This window comes from Hippocampus zosterae, chromosome 16 (genome assembly GCF_025434085.1).
Source record: "Hippocampus zosterae strain Florida chromosome 16, ASM2543408v3, whole genome shotgun sequence".
In the NCBI taxonomy this organism is placed as follows: domain Eukaryota; kingdom Metazoa; phylum Chordata; class Actinopteri; order Syngnathiformes; family Syngnathidae; genus Hippocampus; species Hippocampus zosterae.
In genome coordinates, this window is record NC_067466.1 from 17182485 (window position 1) to 17199446 (window position 16962).

Sequence of the window (16962 nt, forward strand, 5' to 3'; positions counted from 1 at the left end):
ATAATCCTGGCATTTAATCCCAGGTAAATCTTCAACAACCAAAAGAATCCAGGTTGAGGAGCTTTTCGAGAGCAAATTCATGAAGTATCTGTATTGTTGCGACGACGGACGGGAGCGCCGGCACACGAGAAAGAAGAGAAAAGGGAGAATCGTTCATGTTGGACGTGAAGAGCAAATGAAATAAACAGCAAGAAGTGGCTCTCGTTTCTGTAGCTGGCTTCCTCATTTTAACACTTCAGCGGCAAATATAAATAAAATAAAATCATCTCCAAGTTTGGCGCGTGTGTGAGATGTTCTGTTGTGGGCTAAGATCACTTTCTCTCTCTAAAAAAAAAAGGGGTGCGTGGGGGGGGAACCAGCATCTACCTCTTGTAAGATCCCAACGTGAATGTGAAAACGATGGCATAGTGGTTGTGACGTTACGAACGCTGTTGAAGTTTCGCTCGGGCTCAACCTCACCTCATCACTCTCGTCGCCTCTCATCGTTTTTTTTTCCCCCCCCGTGACTTTTCTTTTTTGGACTTTTCTTGTCTCGTCTGCTCGTCCTGTCATGTGCTCATCACCGGTCACCTCCTCAAAGTCTCCATCCACTTTTCCCACATCCACTTGGACTTGCCTTGTCATCCTAAAGTGGGGAAAAAAACGATTGCTTTAACCTCTTTGGGAAAATTAATTCGTATACATATACTGGATGTGGGCGTCACGGTGATAGACTTGGTTAGCACGTCCGCCTCAGGATGTAGAGTTGCAGGCTTTGATCCCGGCTTCGGTTTTCCTGTGTGGAGTTTATATGTTCTCCCCGTGCCTGCGTGGGTTTTCTCTGGGTACTCTGCTTTCCTCTGACATTCCAAAAACATGCCAAGCAAGTTAATGGAAGTCTCGAAATTGTCCCTCAGTGCGATTGTGAGCGCGGATGGTTATTCGTCTTAGGAGTGTTCCATTAACCTGCTATGCATGGTTTTTGGAATGTGGGAGGAGTACCCGGAGAAAACCCACACAGGCATCAGGAGAACATGCAAACTGCACACAGAAAGGTCAGAGCAAGAATTGAGCTTTGCACTTCATGAATATACGCAGCCAAAGTATGTAGATGAGTATTTATAAAAGTTAACTGTAAAGGGTCAAATACAGGATCTACACACACACCCACACACACAACCTTCTAATGTCAGCCCTGCAATGAGATAAGCCTAAGCCAGGCTGTCATGTCTGTCACTCTTCAAGCACGCACACACACAAACACACACACGAATACACACACCCACATGCACACACATTATTGGAGGGGAATGGCCTCACTCGCACCAATAAGGCTGGAAATGACTCATCTGGCGCTTGTACAAACACTTAATTCTAATTGTCTCTCTCCAATGTCACATGGCGTTTGCTAAGTTTTGCAGGAAGTAACGTGATGACGTAATTGCCACAAATTCTTTCGCTCGGTTCACGAAAAAAGGTGTCAAGACAAGTGAAAAACAAAACCGGTCATGGTGGATGGCGGCTGTACAAAACAGGATGGACCCGTGCGTCGTTGGGGATGGTGTCCTACAAGGTGCCACTCTAGGTCCACGACTCTTTACCTTTGAGATGCCCCCAGGCCAGACAATGAAAAAATTTGAAATGAAGTTAAGATTTGTTGTTATGCAGGGTGAAAAAATGGTACACCCTTGGAGAAACAAGATCCTAACAAGCGGAAGTCGATGCAGGGAAGGACACGCGCGTTGATTGATTTTTCCTGGCATAAAACTGATCCCATGTCAGTGTGCATGCATTTTCCCGAGCTGACGCATTTTTTGTGTCCGGGCGTCATGGTCACGTGCCGCCCGTTCCTCATAAATGTCGGCCTCCGTGCACTGGCCGGCGTTAAGTCGTCCAGAGTTGTCACGTTTTTCACCTATGGCATGCAAAAGTAAATGTTTAAGCCGCCTGCCGTAAACACGCCTCAATCATCGCACCGACGCGCACCTTCGTGAAAGTAAAATCCAACAGATACACACGCATGCAAAAGTGTGCACACCACCTCACATCTATTTGGGGATGTGTTCCACATTTAAAGTCATGTTGAATGAGAGTCGGCACACAACCGCCGCCATCTGCAATGCCTCTGATTAACCCCAAATAAAGTTCAGCTGTTCAAGTAGCTTTTATAAGTCGGTCAGTTGTGTGGATCTTTGATTATGAGTTGTGCTAACAACAACTACGTCCGACGTGGGGGAGGATTTTTTTTTTGTTAACCAACCACAAAGCAATGAAAACAAATCGCATGAAAATAAAATGCCACATGGTTATCTTATCAAAATTCTCATTAGTCGGTCCACCATGTTCAAAATAGCGGAAGTGCATGCGTGCGTGGGAAATGCTATCTTCTCCCTTTCATAACCAAAACAAAATGTCTAAACTGAAAAAATTAGCCATCAAAAAATTCCTCCACTTGTCTATCTAGAAGGCAAACAAATCATTACGGAATTTTGTGTCCACGTTCCGTCCGCTGAAAGTTGACATAAAACAGATGAGACAAAATAAAAATCAAGACGGGAAGTGTCCTTTGCAAAAAAGAAATAATCCCAATTTGGAGAGAGCAGATAAACCACCCTGAAAGTGTGTGATCCAGTCGCCCTCTTGTGGCTTGCAAAATAATCACGGAATGAGCGATATTGAACTTTTTCAAATCCACATTTGTTCAGCACAGTTCAGTTGTATTTAACTTTTCAGTATGCTACATTTGCATTTCATTTTTTCAAAGTCTTTGTTTTCAAACATACAGCAGTTCCCCTGTTTTTTTTTATTCAGCTCATGCACAGTGCATTTTAATAAAATGATTATTTGAGTGTAGGGGTTTTTTTTCCTTTCAAGACAGTATTTAAGCAAGTTCAAACTGGGCATCATCTAACATAATTGGACGCAATGACATCTTTTCAAAGTGAAATTTGAATGGATTTTTTGTTGGGGGTCCGGAAAAACGGTCATCTTTGTAGTTCTTCACCCACTTTTATTTAATTTCGCGGTGGTAACCCTCCCCCCATCCACCACCACCAAATAAATTGGCATTTCCACCGCCCAATACGCCCCATCCCTCTCTCAGTATCTCTCAGTTTCGAGGAAGCTGCCGGGCTTCTTGGCTGGAGCCAAGGTTCTGCTCCATCCATCATCCTTATCACAGGGTTGGGGGGGGGGGGGTCATCGTTGTGGTTGGGGTGGGGGGGTTAAGGCAAGGGGGCACTCTGGATGAATGGACAGACAGACGGATGGATGGATGGATGAACGGAGGAGAGGATGTGGGGGAAAGTGGGGAGAAAATTGGTACGGCCAAACTGAGGAATAGTGTAATGACGCACGGATGCGATTGGGGTGTGCGTTTAAGGGGGTTCTGGGTTGGGGAAGGGGGTGGTGATAAGCACTGATACAAACAATAACAACAGACACATCAAAGACCCCCATTTAGATTTGGGCTTGCAAGGGGGTTAGCGCTCCAGACCAGGTTGGAACTTTTTTTTTTACAACACTTTCAAATAAACAAGCCACAGAGTCGGAATGTATGAGATAAAAACAAGGGGGAAAAAAGTTTATGGTCTGATGTTTGGGAGTTGCCTCACACGCTCCAACGAGCGTTAAAGACACGACACACTTTCACTCCTCATTGCGGGGTTATTTATGAAGCCTTTAAATGACTGAAAATGCAGCGTCTAATGAGGCCATTTTCAAAAAAACAACAACCAAAACGGTCAATGAATATCATTCAACCAAAATATTCCAAGTGTAAGTAAGATTTGCACCACAAAAATAATTGATATCAAAATAATTTAAATACAAAAACAATCATTAAAACCAAACCCATGCTCCATTAAAAAAATTAATGGAAATTCTTCAAGACAATCCAGCAAAAATAGTACAATGAAAGCAAAAAATCTATACCACACTTATTGAAATAATTAACATCCCTAAAATTAAATAACAGATAAATAGACAAATAGAGAATTAAAACTATTGCAACTTCTCAAAAACCACAAAAAAATGCAGACATTAAAATTCTGAAAAAGTAGCAATTTAATAATAATCATAAAAATAATAAAATAATTTCACAGAAATTGCAACTTTAATTCCACAAAAATCCTAATAAAAAGTAACCACACAAAAACATGCTAAATCAATCCAAGCACTGAACAAAAACTAAATAAACTGTCTGAAGTCATGCTACAGCTACTGCGAAAACTTTGTGCCATCTGCCTGGCAGTAAAACTCATTTTTGTTATAACTTCACGTCCTCAAATAAGCATTGAGGATTTTAGCGCGGGGCCGACAGTTTTACAAGCATCTGAAGTGATACTAATGCTAACGCAAGGCTAGCACTAGTAAAACGTGTTTGTTTTAAAACATGATGTAGCGGAATAAACATTTATCATCTTCGTGTGCGACAATGTTTTTACAAGCACAGTGCACTGCGAACGGCACTGCTCAGATTTGTGTGCAGGCGTTTTACGCAATAAATAAATGAATTTAATTTAAAAAAATTTTTAAATCAAATGTATTTTTTGCAACCATGGCAACACCAAACCATTCAAGAAGTCGATCGATGGAGAGTGGGAAGTGCTCGCTTTTCACACTAACACCGTTAGCATTGGTGCTAATTCTTACACTCCAGCAACCAAAAGGACTCAAATTTGGTGATTCTGTGTTACCATGGTAACAACAGAGTGACTAGTCTCATATTGATGCCCCCCAGAGCCGTATGATAAGAGGCGCACTTAGCCGAGGCTAACGTTGCTAACGAGCCCCGGCCTGCCCGCCCTGGGCAAAACAGATGCGGCCGCATCATTGTCGCCAGACTCCACCTCGCCCCCTCCCCCGACCCCAAAAATAAATAAATAAAAAAACCCCGAGTGATCAGTCAAGATGAGGATGGACGGCCCCTGAAACGTAATAAAAGCGTCCCTGTGATGCGGCGTAGTCGCATTATCTTCATTAGCCGGCAGCGCCGTGATAACATTAAAGGAAAAGCTTCCTTTTGTGCCACGCGCGTCTGCTCTAAACCACGCTAACTGCTCCTGGCAAGAGACACAGCTGGACGGGAAAAAATCGAATTTCAGAAAGATAACAAATGAGAGACCTTCGCCAAGGCCTGAAACATTTAAAGCTAGTCGCTTGATAGCCACAAGTGGCTAAAAGAGCCCAAGTGTCATTCCAGATAACAGATTCTACGTGAATCAAAAGTTCATAACCCGTCTGAACAGGCTCACTGCGATTTGGATTCGGATCGGATCTAAATTCAAATGAGTTTGAATTTGCGTTACATCCAACACATAAGCTTCTGGATGTGAGGTTGTTTTATTTTGTTGTTCATTTTATATATTTTTTAAACTTGCATCTATATATTCACTGACAAGTAAAACATGTTTTCAGTTTTTGTATATTCATATTTTTATTCCGTATAATTATTTTCCTTTGTGCTGTCCAACAAAGAGTACTATGGTACAAATAGATTTTTTTTGGTTAATGTCCAGCAAGCAGGATTTTTCTTTTTCATTACACCCCCCAAAAAACAAGTGTTCACAGCCACCAAGGTGTGGCCACGTGATACGGTTGCGCTTTGCTAATTGGAAGCGTCTGGCGTTGCGTGTTCGGTCGCGGCCTCGCTCGCTCCTGTCTACACGTACACGGGAGATTCCGACCCGGGGGCTCGCTACATCATGACGGTCACGCCGCCGCTCTTCCGCTGATCTATCGGCCACCTCGGACCATGGGAAAAGGGAGGGCCGAGAGCGCGCGAAAAACACGGACGCCAGACAAACTTCAGTTTGTCAAGGAGGATTTCTGAAAGGGTTTTAGCGCTGCTGATGTCGTGTCTGACCGGGAGATAAAATGAAGACGTTGCAACATTATGTTCGCGCTTGACATCTGGTGTGCATTTGCTTGGATGTACGGAAAGCAAAACAATCCTACTGGAAATAATGGGAATCAATTAGCATGTTAGCATGTGCAATGCTAAATTTTTTTCAACACATTTTTTGTTTTTTTTTTATTATCTCCAAGTGTCCCTCTCAAGCAAATGATGAGTGAGGCGTTTGTCGCCATCACGACCAAGGGGTGGAGCTCAAGCATTTCGACCACTTGGTAAAAATATTGCAGAATATAGCTTACTTTTTGATCATCCTACAGACAATTTTTCCTCTAATACCTTTTGCGGTGTTTCAGATACTCCATGTTCACTCCCGTGCAGACTACAAATCCACCACTCGCTAATGTAACCGTATTGTGACATCACAATGCGGTAAACCAGACCAAGCACATGTTCACACGAGTATCCGGATTAAGGGAGGGAGGGCGGGTATTAAGGCCTTGGCGGAGGTCCCGAGCGCGAGAGGCGGCGGTACCAGCGGCAAATAGTGACGTGGCCCATAAATCCCTCGCCGAAAGAAGAAGAGAAGCTAGCGTCCAGATGTGAAGGGGCGCAAGTGAAGGCGGCGGGACAGATTTATGGTTCCCCCTTTCCTTAATGAGCTAACATCCTTTTTTGCTCGTAAGACGTTTCAAGAAGAACAAACTCACCTCGCTGCTTCTTCCGCATGCTTAAAATAAGCTTATTTTTGCCAGGCCGGGACTCCCCCTAGGGAGGATGTCGGATTTTGACGATTTTTCTTCTTCTTGACGTCAGCCGAGCAGCAGCTGCCGGGGGAAAAGAAAAAAAAAAAGGAGTGGAATACTTGAATGGCAACATAAACACGGCAAAGTGATATACAATAGCTAGCTCTTGATAAATGATGAGGAAAGCACTCTTGGCGAGAAAGCGGTGGCGAAAATGCTTGAAAATGCAAACAGACTAGCTTAAACCCGAAAAAGAGCTACTTCCTGGTTTGGGGAAATGATTCTGTCAAACATTTAAAAAATTCAACAATACATCCCTGATTTATATCGAGATTGATTATAAAAAAAAGTTTCACTTTCTCACTATTCTGAAAGATCCTCGAATGCATCGCTTAGAATTGTTTTGATACGTCACATTTGCCCTCTCTGGCATTCTTGACATGCTTATTTAATTTCACGGACTTTGTATTTAATGAGCCCGCGCGTTATCCAGCAGCTAAGGTTATCGCTTTTAAAGCCATCGTTATTCCGCCAAAACCTCCTGAGGGGCGACGAGTATAAAAGCCCACGGCCTTGCGCTCATTTTGGAGGGTCTGAAGATGTGGGCGGCCATTTATGAGCTGTTAACATGACTGAAAGAAGCGTTTTAAAGGCACAGGAGGTAACAGAGGATTTGTGTGGCAGGCCCTCACCTGGAACACAGGCCGCTTTTAAATGGCCGCCGGACCCACCCCGAAGAGCACCGGCCGACCAGCCGGTGGGGTCACCGACAACTCCCCCCCCAGCTCATTAGAACCCGCCTCGGCACTTTCGGGATGGCAGCATTTTATGAATGGGCACCAGAAGAGGGTGGTGGGGCTTGGGGGGTGGGGGGCAGCAGCTAATTGACAAATCCATAAAGGATTACATTTACAGGTGTTGCCCCGAGGCGAACTGGTACCAAGGGGGCGGGGTGCGGGGGACTACAACACTTCCTATTGGTCCTTCTTTGTTCACGTTCAGCGTCAAAATTTAGGCTGGACACTTTTAAAAGCCCAACGATTTCCAGGAGAACCGGAATGTTAGCCCCAGTTCGACTCGTTTCTCGATGCCCCACCCTAAAAGCAGCGTATTTGCATGGTTGGTGCGCTGGCTGCTTTAAAATGTTTCAAATTTCACCCCCCCCCCCCCTTCCTTTTGAAGGTCGGCGGGTCATTGGCAGCATTCTCCCATTGACATGAACCCCCAAGAATGGGATCGTTTCATGAATGGGCACCTGTAGGAGGAGTCGTGGATTGTGGGGGGTAGCCAGCAGCCCCCCAACCTCGGCCGCCCTTGCGGTGCCCCGATAGCGACAGGAGTCAAAATTTAATTTCCGCGGTCGTAATTTAATCGCTGGGGTCAAACCTGAACGTTGCGATCTACAAGCGCGGGGCCGTCATTAATCGCAGGTAAGGCGGAGAGGAGGGGGCGCGGAGGTCTGCCCGATGACAAGTTTCCCCACCTTATCCCAGCTGCTCCGAGCTGCCAGCTGATTTAGGACGCCCCCCCCCCACCCCGGCCCGGTATGTAAACCATGTGCTGCAGGAATGTATAAGCAAGCCGTAAAAATCGGATTCGCCAGCAAAGACGGACAAGACGGATTATGCCGTAAAACAAAAACAAGGCGCTCGACGGGCCTAGGTTGTTTTGGGGGAGGGGGGGGGGGAGCTCAAATGATGTGGGGGGTGGAGGGGGATGTGGGCGGGGTGCTTGTCTGTTGAGAAAAAAAAAAAGTGGATTACTAGTTGGATAACGTACGACCCTCGCGAGGGAGCTAAGGAACGTCCGTCGGCTCGCGTTTACGTTGCCTTACGCCATTGAGGGACGTTTCGCAATCCAGAATGTTTTTATTTATTGTTTAAAAAAAAAAAAAAGATACATTCGTATCGATGCTGAAATAAGTCTGCATGCTTTTGACGTCTTGGCAAATGTGACTTGAAAGGCAACTTTTGTGTGGAGCAAAGGATGTGGTTTGTGCGCCGAAGGTCCATTTATCTTGTTTGTCTCCTCAAGCGAGACTTTGCGGCTCGCATGAAAGCAGGCCATCGCTCAAACGTCCACAAAAGCGCGCACACACACACACACACACACACACACACACACACACACACACAAAAACGCAAATGGCCGATTGTGGATGAAAGCAGACAGTTGGATGAGGCGGACGCAGGGAGCCAGCCCACACGCTCTTGCCGCTCAAATTTGGCCGATGGGTTTTTGATTTGAACAAAGCAAGAGCGCCAAACGATGTATCAAACGAAGCCCCCGCCATGATGTCATACGGATGCTGCGTGTCATAATCGCGCTGATAATCACATCAAGACGGACAATGTTCCGCGCGAGACCGTAATCTCCTTTTAATCGTTTAAAGGCTCCCAAAATGTTCGTGTCACTGTTCGACGGCGCTCGCCGCAATGGGAGAACAATTTAGGCGGAAGACGTTTTGGAAAAGGGGGGGACCGCTCGTTTTGGAAGTTTTTCTTATGTCGGCAAGAAAACGAAGATGCGCCATCAGAGAATTTGTTTGGTCTAGCTCGACTGACAATTGACATGGTCGACTTGCCAACAAAATAATACAAAACAGTTTTACATACAGGTATATACTGTGTATATACATATACTTATACTGTATATACATATACGTATATACTGCATATTATATATATATATGTAAACTGGATATATAAAAATGGAAAGATATTTGGATTGCATGCTTTCATAGAGCGACCGTTTTAAACGCTTGTCCATATCTTCCATATTAACGTCATTTTGTGTGAAGTTTGCAGATGATGAACGACACCACCCCACCCACGCCCCACCCCCCGTCGCTCCTCCCTGCTGACGTCGTTCACCTGCACATCACGGCCGCAAGGAATGCGTCCGAGTCCTTTCGTGGAATGCCAACCTCCGCTTATTGGGAGCTGGCTTTTAATTCATGAGAGTGAACAGGAAGCGCGAATCCCCCGTGTGCCAAAAACGGCCAAATCACCGCTTGCCCCGCTGCATCGAGCCGACGCTAGGCAGCATTATGTGTTGGGATGACGGGCTCAACGGCGGGGAATAAATCCGAATCGTGTGAAAATCGGATGGCGAAAAGTCGCTTGGATTCTTGACCATGCATCTAATGCACCACTGAGGTCATCATGTGTTACAGAAGGCCTGCCATAAAAAAAAAAAAAGCCCAAGGGGCAAAAAGGGGAAGGGGTGGGGGGGGGGGGGTAAGAGGAGGAGGAGGAGGAAGAAAGGCAGCAACACAGGAGGCGTCTGTTTTTCCTCAGTGGACAAACGGCCCAGCGGAGTCGACACGCAAAAGCCGGCGGAATGAAAAAATGGTGCGCGGGGTAGCGGCATCGCGCCTCCGATCGGCTCCCGGAAGCCTTGGCGCACACGCTTTTTTTTTTTTTTTGGTCAACTCCATCCCAAAAGGACAGACGGATTGATGCGCTCTAAAAATAGTTGGGTCAAAAACAACCGAATTTGCGTCAAAAATGGACGGATCCAAGGTTTTGAATGTTGTGGGTTGTTTTGCACTAAGCAATGCCAAATTAATAAATCAATAAATAAAATATCGCCCTAAAAAAATAATTACATCATTTTGTACAAAACGACACCAAAAATGGAAAATTGGCTCAATCTGACCCAAGTAGTCGTTCAACCTCTGTTGGACCCAACATTGGGTTATTCTGGACCCAAGTGGTTTTTTTTTACAGTGCGGTACTGCTGCCCGTTGATCACATACAAATCTGATAGTATTGATCACTCGCCTTTTACACCCGCTTTCTTTTAGCGGCGCCGCTTCGCAAAAACACTCCAGAGCAGTCGATCCGTTTCCCGACCAGATGCGAAAACGTACCCGAACGCGGAGTCATCCTCGTGGATGCCGTTTGATGATGTCATCGCTGTCAGGCGGAGACTGGGGGGCGGGGAGGCTTTTCGGGAGACGGCGGGGGCGCTTGGGGTCCCAGGGAGTCCGCTGGCACCAGCGGGGCTTAGCCCAGATTGACCCCCCGGTCTCTCATCTCTCCTTTCCCACATGAATGGGTGACCTGGGCAGCCACAAAGCACTCACGCTCAGATTTATGTGGACGGCGGCGGACCGGCCAAACGCCGGCGGGCCCCATCTCAGGTGTAATTTCAAGAAGTCACTCTTATCTTTACAAGTATTTTAACCTAAAAATCCACGCTAATTTATACACAACCTTATCAGCGCTACGTCGCTTCCCACGCTACGATTACATCTGCTCGGGAAAAGTGCATCGACTTTCACTCGCCAAGGCCTCCCCCCCCACCCCACCCCACCCTTTTTTGGAGGGGGGGGGGGGAATAAACAAAGTAGTTCAGGAAGATAAAATGCTGTGATTTACTACGGCCGATGTTAATATGGAAAAACATGAGATGAAAAAGTTTTAGAAGGGAAAATTGGTCTGTTGTAGTTTGGAGAAAAATAAGACTCACAAAAATTTGGAGACGCGTCTGTGATTTTTTGGCGATTAGTAGACAAGCAAAAAAATGTGGTGGATTTCAGAGAAAACCACCAAAACACAGCGACACTGGAAAATCTGTCAGCTTTTTAAAATGTCTAAAACAACGTTTTCTTTAAACGTCAATACACCCCCCCCCAAAAAAATAGGTACGTTTTTAAGAATAATTTAAATAATGAAAACTAAAATAATTGTTGTCTACAGGTGGGGGTGCAGAGATGACATTTTCACTTGACACCACCAAGTTTGACTTGCATATTATCACTTTTTGCATTGCTTAGTTTTATCCCAAAAAAATTATTTTTGGCCACACCACCAAAACTCAATCTATTTGGCGATAAGGGCTTTTCAAAGGACAGTGACTCCTCTCACTACGCGAAATCACACGGACACTTTTGGATAGACGTCCTTTTTCGCATCTTTCCGCAAGTTAAAAACAGCAAAGGTGCGAAAATTAACACGCTGGGCACGCCGGCGACGGCGTCTTTCAGCTGATACCGCAAAGGTCATCGTGCCAACCGTGCCCCCCACCCGGTAAGCATCCAATCAGAGGCGGCGTTGGTCCTGATAAGCATCCAATCGGAGTCGCAGAGCCTGTCGCGGCATTCCGCGCGGGGGGGCCGAACCGACGCTATCACCGCAGCTGCGAGGCTATTTTTAGACGGCGAGAGATAGGGGCCAAGTTTTAGCCGAGGCCGGGACCGCGCAAAGCGGGGAAGCAGTCAGGACACGTTAACAAAATGGCCATTTGAAAACGACTTTGGGTTCTTTTGATTCCAGGTTTCTTTTTCTGATGAAATATAAATATAAATAAAGACATTTTATTGTACACATTTTTTTTTAAGTGAAAGTGGGGGGGGCTGTACCATAATGTAAGTTTGAGAACATTGATTGTGCAGACCTGACAAATTCAAATGAGTAGCCAAATGAAAACCAAATAGAGAAATAAATAAAGAAATGCAAATGACCTTCCAGGTAACACTAATGGCCCAGTGGCACATCTGTGACCCATTCGTGGGCTTTAATGAGTCTGGCCGGCGACGTGTGCAGTGTATGAATGAACAAGCGGGACCCCACTTTAACTAGCCGCCGCCGCCATTAGGGGGCCATTATCTTTGTCCAAAGCACAAATGACCTCCAGAGTGTTTGCTGCATTTCTTCCTGATTGGATAAATGGCCTTTAGGAAAAGCGACATCCGACTTTTACGCGGTCAACGACCTATTTGGGTTATCTCGCCGTAGCGCTGAACGCAAGAAGAATGAGAAGTAAAGCCCCCGGATGATTTCAACAACTTCTCGCTTGCCAAAAAGGAACAAATCTTTACGGCTACGCTGACAGTACATTAAAAGACATCAGATGATGACGTCATGGTAAATTCCAAGAATACTTTGACTTTTTCTTTTTTTGCTTAAGACTGAGTGGAGACAAAAGTAAAGTAAATATAACCCGAGCCAACTATAAAAGTAAATCCCTGCACCTGAAATAATTTGAAGTGAAATGAATCTTGGAAGTAAACTGAACCTCAAAACCCCAATGGAGCATTGCGAGGAGTTCTTCTGTGGAGGAAGAACAAGAAGGAATTTTTTGCTATTTTTTCACCCTCATTTATTGGCTTCTTGAGTCCTTTTTTGTGGGTCTGCTCAGGATGGACATGTCTCCCAAATGTCATATGGGTCTATGAAAAACAGCTTTGGGGACTGAATTTAAAAAAACTAGATCCCAGGGCACGAGTCCGTCCTGCAGATTTGCGACAATAATGGATTCTTAAGACTTTTTTGTGGGTCTGTTCACAGTAGACGTGTCTACCAAATTCCATGGTGCAAAGCGAAACCAACTCTAGAGGCGGAATTTTCCCCAAAAGATTCCGTGGCAGACATGCCCGCCAAAGTTCGCCAATTTTGAGAATGAGAAAGCCCTCAAACAGGCGACGAAGCAATTTCAAGGGGGCCTTTCGCCCTGGCCTGCCTTAAAAGCAATATTTGTGAGTGTTTGCCAGTGGCGCTCCTGCGGTGTGTGGCAAAAATGCTTTTAGAGACAGCGGGTCCCTGATGCGTCTCCAGCGGGAGGTTTGCTCGGGGTCAAGCCTTTACGCCGGTGTTTTGACTGTCAGCCCGGCTGCAATCCTCACGGGCTCGTCTGACACAGAGCAGCCACCCCCTGTTAAAGCCCGACGGCTGTGAAATCATTAGAGCCTCGGCCGGCCCGCCTGCCCGGTGGTCCGCCGGACCGCGGGCACGCACGACGCTCAAGAGCAGGACGCGCTCAAAAAAGCAGAATGGACACATATCTATATGGCCGCGTTTGCTGCATTTCAAACATCTCACGCGTTTGCCTGACTTTTTTTTTTTTTTTTCATTCTTGATGCCGCCTTCCTATTTATATTTAATTATATACTTTTGTCTTCTATTTTCTCCCTTTCATAATTTTGCTGCTGTAAATTGGGAATTTGTCCATTGGGAGACAAATAAAGGTTTTCTTATCCTCTTAGCTTAAAAAAAGCATTCAATTGTGTCGTAGCGATAATCATTTTGCTTAGGGGCAGAAAATAGCGGACTGCAGAGTATTGAGGTGTACATGAGCAAAAGGTTGGTAAATATGAAATACATGGAGGTCCTGAAGGTGCTGAACTTATTTTCTGATTTTTGTCTGATTTTTTTTAATAGCTAAATGATTGCATATTTTTACTATGGGGATTTAAGTATAACTTTAAAAAAACAACTGATGGATATTAAAACTTGAGTTATTTAATTTCAAGTGAAAAAAGAAAAGTTGTTATGGAGTGAAAAACATTTGCTGAATCATTTTCAGATTCTTTTTCTTTTTTTCCCTGTTGATTGTGTGTACTTTGGTATTTTTGTATGGTGGACTTGAGAAGATTCTGTAGCTCAAAAGTTATGTCAGTTTTTACAAAACTGACATACACACATAAGTAATCCACTTTGACATTTTAATTGGTGGAATGTCAGAAAACATTTTTCCCCATTCCTATCCAACCCAACAAATTAATTTTCTAGATTTATCATGTATTTTTTTTTTTATGGAAGTGAACTCCCCAAAAAATGTAACTGATTTTTGAGGCAAAATGCTTCTACACTACTTCACTGCTCAACCTGCACTAATTGGCCACCTAAATAAGAAAAGTAAAGCCCGCCCCCACCACCACAAATAACACATGAATTGAATTTGAGTAAAATTTATGAGATGCTGACCTCAGGTGCTTATTTGAAAATAAGTAGGGCAGAAAGAGACACGGCCATAAAATTCCTGCTAATAACCATAAATAAAGGAAAAAAAACAAAAAGCCGAGAAGTTGCTTACAGAGTGTCACGATGTGTCTTTTCCTTTTCTCCATCTCCTCAGTGTCACCTTCCCGCGGCATTCCAGACGTCGGCCTCTTATCTTTATTGGCTGCGGACGGGCAGAATTACAGAGGGCGAGTCCTGCAGGATCAGAGAAATGTCCGTATCAAGGGCCCGCCGTATGAAATATGTACATAGCCATACAAATATACGCCTAAGAAGAGATGATCGGGGATAGCCAGAGTCAAGCGGGCCGGGAGGGGAGGTGAGGTGAGAGCTAACGCGGAGTGGAATGGCCACCGTAAAAGTAAACGGTGCGCTAAAGCTGGCAGATCAGCAGCAGTTCAAAAAGCGCTAAGTTTCTCTTGAGGACAGCTTGAGAGCAGTCAATCACGTCGCTGTCCAAGAGAAGACATACATGCATGTCCAGATTCGGGGCTTAGTTGTTGTTGATGTTTTTTATTTTAATTTAAAAAAAAAATCAACTGTTCTGGATTACATCTGACAAACTTCGGAGATGCTTTTTATTGGACAGCAATGATGTAACCATGGAAGATAATTTATGTACAATCAATGCTAAATTTTTAGCCTTAAAGCGTGATTGCAGATGACATTTTCAAATTATTGTCACAATATCAAGACAAAAATCGCTTTAAAAACGGTCTGTGATCCAAAAATGGTTAAATCAAGGCAACTGGACTTTCCTTGTTTGCCCCCCCTCCTATGGGATACGCTCAAAAATGACTTTGTCAATAAGCTGGTTAGCTAACAACTTAACGAAGTTAGCTTGCAACATTTACGACATGATAATGGCAGCAAAAAGCCCGTTGGAGACACTGACCCCCCCCCCCCAAAAAAGTCAATGTTTTCCAACTGAAATGTACGCATTTTGATGTTGTTCACTGTTATATTTGTCAGGTTTTTGCCAATGGCGCAAAATGGAACATTCATTCATTCATCTTCCAAACCGCTTGATCCTCACTAGGGTCGCGGGGGGTGCTGGAGCCTATCCCAGCTGTCTCCGGGCAGTAGGCGGGGGACACCCTGAATCGGTTGCCAGCCAATCGCAGGGCACACAGAGACGAAAAACCATCCACGCTCACACTCGCACCTAGGGACAATTTAGAATGTTCAATCAGCCTGCCACGCTGCATGTTTTTGGAATGTGGGAGAAAACCGGAGCACCCGGAGAAAACCCACGCAGGCCCGGGGAGAACATGCAAACTCCACACAGGGAGGCCGCAGCTGGAATCAAACCCGGTACCTCTGCACTGTGAAGCCTACGTGCTAACCACTCGACTACCGGCCGCCCAAAATGGAACAGTACACCCAAAAAACAAAATGCATCATCCACAGATTGTCTTCAGACCAGGAAGCAGTCTGCTAACTTCCATCCTTTTGCCATTTTTGCCCCCTCGATGAAGCTACACAAGTACGATTACCGATTTCTTAATATCGTTTCAGTGGATCGTGTTAAGTTTTGGAACAAAAACTATTGATTTTTTTTTCAACTTTGCCGAAATACTGTCGTGAACCAACTAGCGCAGATTGTATCATTCGTCCATTCGTTACTTTTAAATCAAAACGTTAACGCACATGAAGTAGGAAAAGACCCGCTAACTCCCGAAAAACATTTTTGAGTCTGCAAACATTTTCAGTTTGCGCGGCACACTATGACTTTACGTTTCTGGATGAGCCCCTTCTTTCGTGGGTGGTTGACTCGCCCGCGACTGTCAAAACGGCGCCACCGCGAGACTCCTCCAACCCGACTCGCCCGTCTTAAGTAATACGGCGGCAGCGTTTAGACGGAAACTTGACATAGTTTTATTTTAACTTCTAAAATGGTCACCGCCGCCATGACGAGACCGCCGCCATGACGTGCCGCCGCTTGTTCCCAGAATGCCGAGCTAGCCGCCGCCGTGTCTAATTAAAGGCATTGAATTGAATTAGCCTAGCGTGCCGTACTGTAGCGCTGGGGAAACACACTTTGACTCACGGGCCCGATGTTTTGTTTGTTTGGAGATGTTAAAGTTGAAGGCAAGCACTCCGAAGAGGGGGGAAGCGCCGTCTATAGAAACGTCGACGCGACGACACAAACAATTATGCCGGGAATTCATAACACGGCCAAGATGGCTGCTCGCGGCCTATGTAGGTCGTTTCCCTTGGCGATGTCGGGGAAACGGGTCGGGTTGTGGGGGCGGGGTCTCCTTTAGTGTGGCGGCCTGCACTCGCCCTTTCGGCACCTCTGCGGTCTGATATCAAATCCAACAAGATCAAGAGAAGGCGTTTGTGTTTTTCGGCAAAAAAAATAAAAAATAAAGTGACGCAATGGGATAGAGAATAAAAGAATGAGAGAAATGATTCGGGGAAAGACGGCGAGATGGTTTTGGGGGTGGAGGTTTATATTTCATGCCTGCGTAGTGGACGTCTTAATCAACAGTGTCAGGTTTGCTTTCTGGAGGCCGCATGGACTTCTTCAGGCTGACAGCCACGGGGATGCAGCTCGCCGGACGAATCCCCCCAAATCTGAAAAAGTGAAACATTCACGCGGACAATTCAAGAAGCATGTATGTGGAAATGT

General features: G+C 45.3%; 1 long non-coding RNA gene across 2 annotated transcripts; it reads right to left on the bottom strand.

Annotated features, from left to right (window-relative positions):
* Positions 1-372: 372 nt before the first annotated feature.
* On the bottom strand, positions 373-16657 carry LOC127588283 (uncharacterized). Of its 2 annotated transcripts, none has more exons than XR_007959032.1 (4): positions 16368-16657; positions 14401-14522; positions 6544-6660; positions 373-625 (listed from the first exon to the last, which is right to left on the bottom strand). It is a non-coding gene; the product is annotated as an uncharacterized LOC127588283 (long non-coding RNA). The 2 variants fall into 2 exon arrangements; XR_007959031.1 differs by lacking the exon at positions 16368-16657 and adding an exon at positions 16065-16169.
* Positions 16658-16962: the final 305 nt, after the last annotated feature.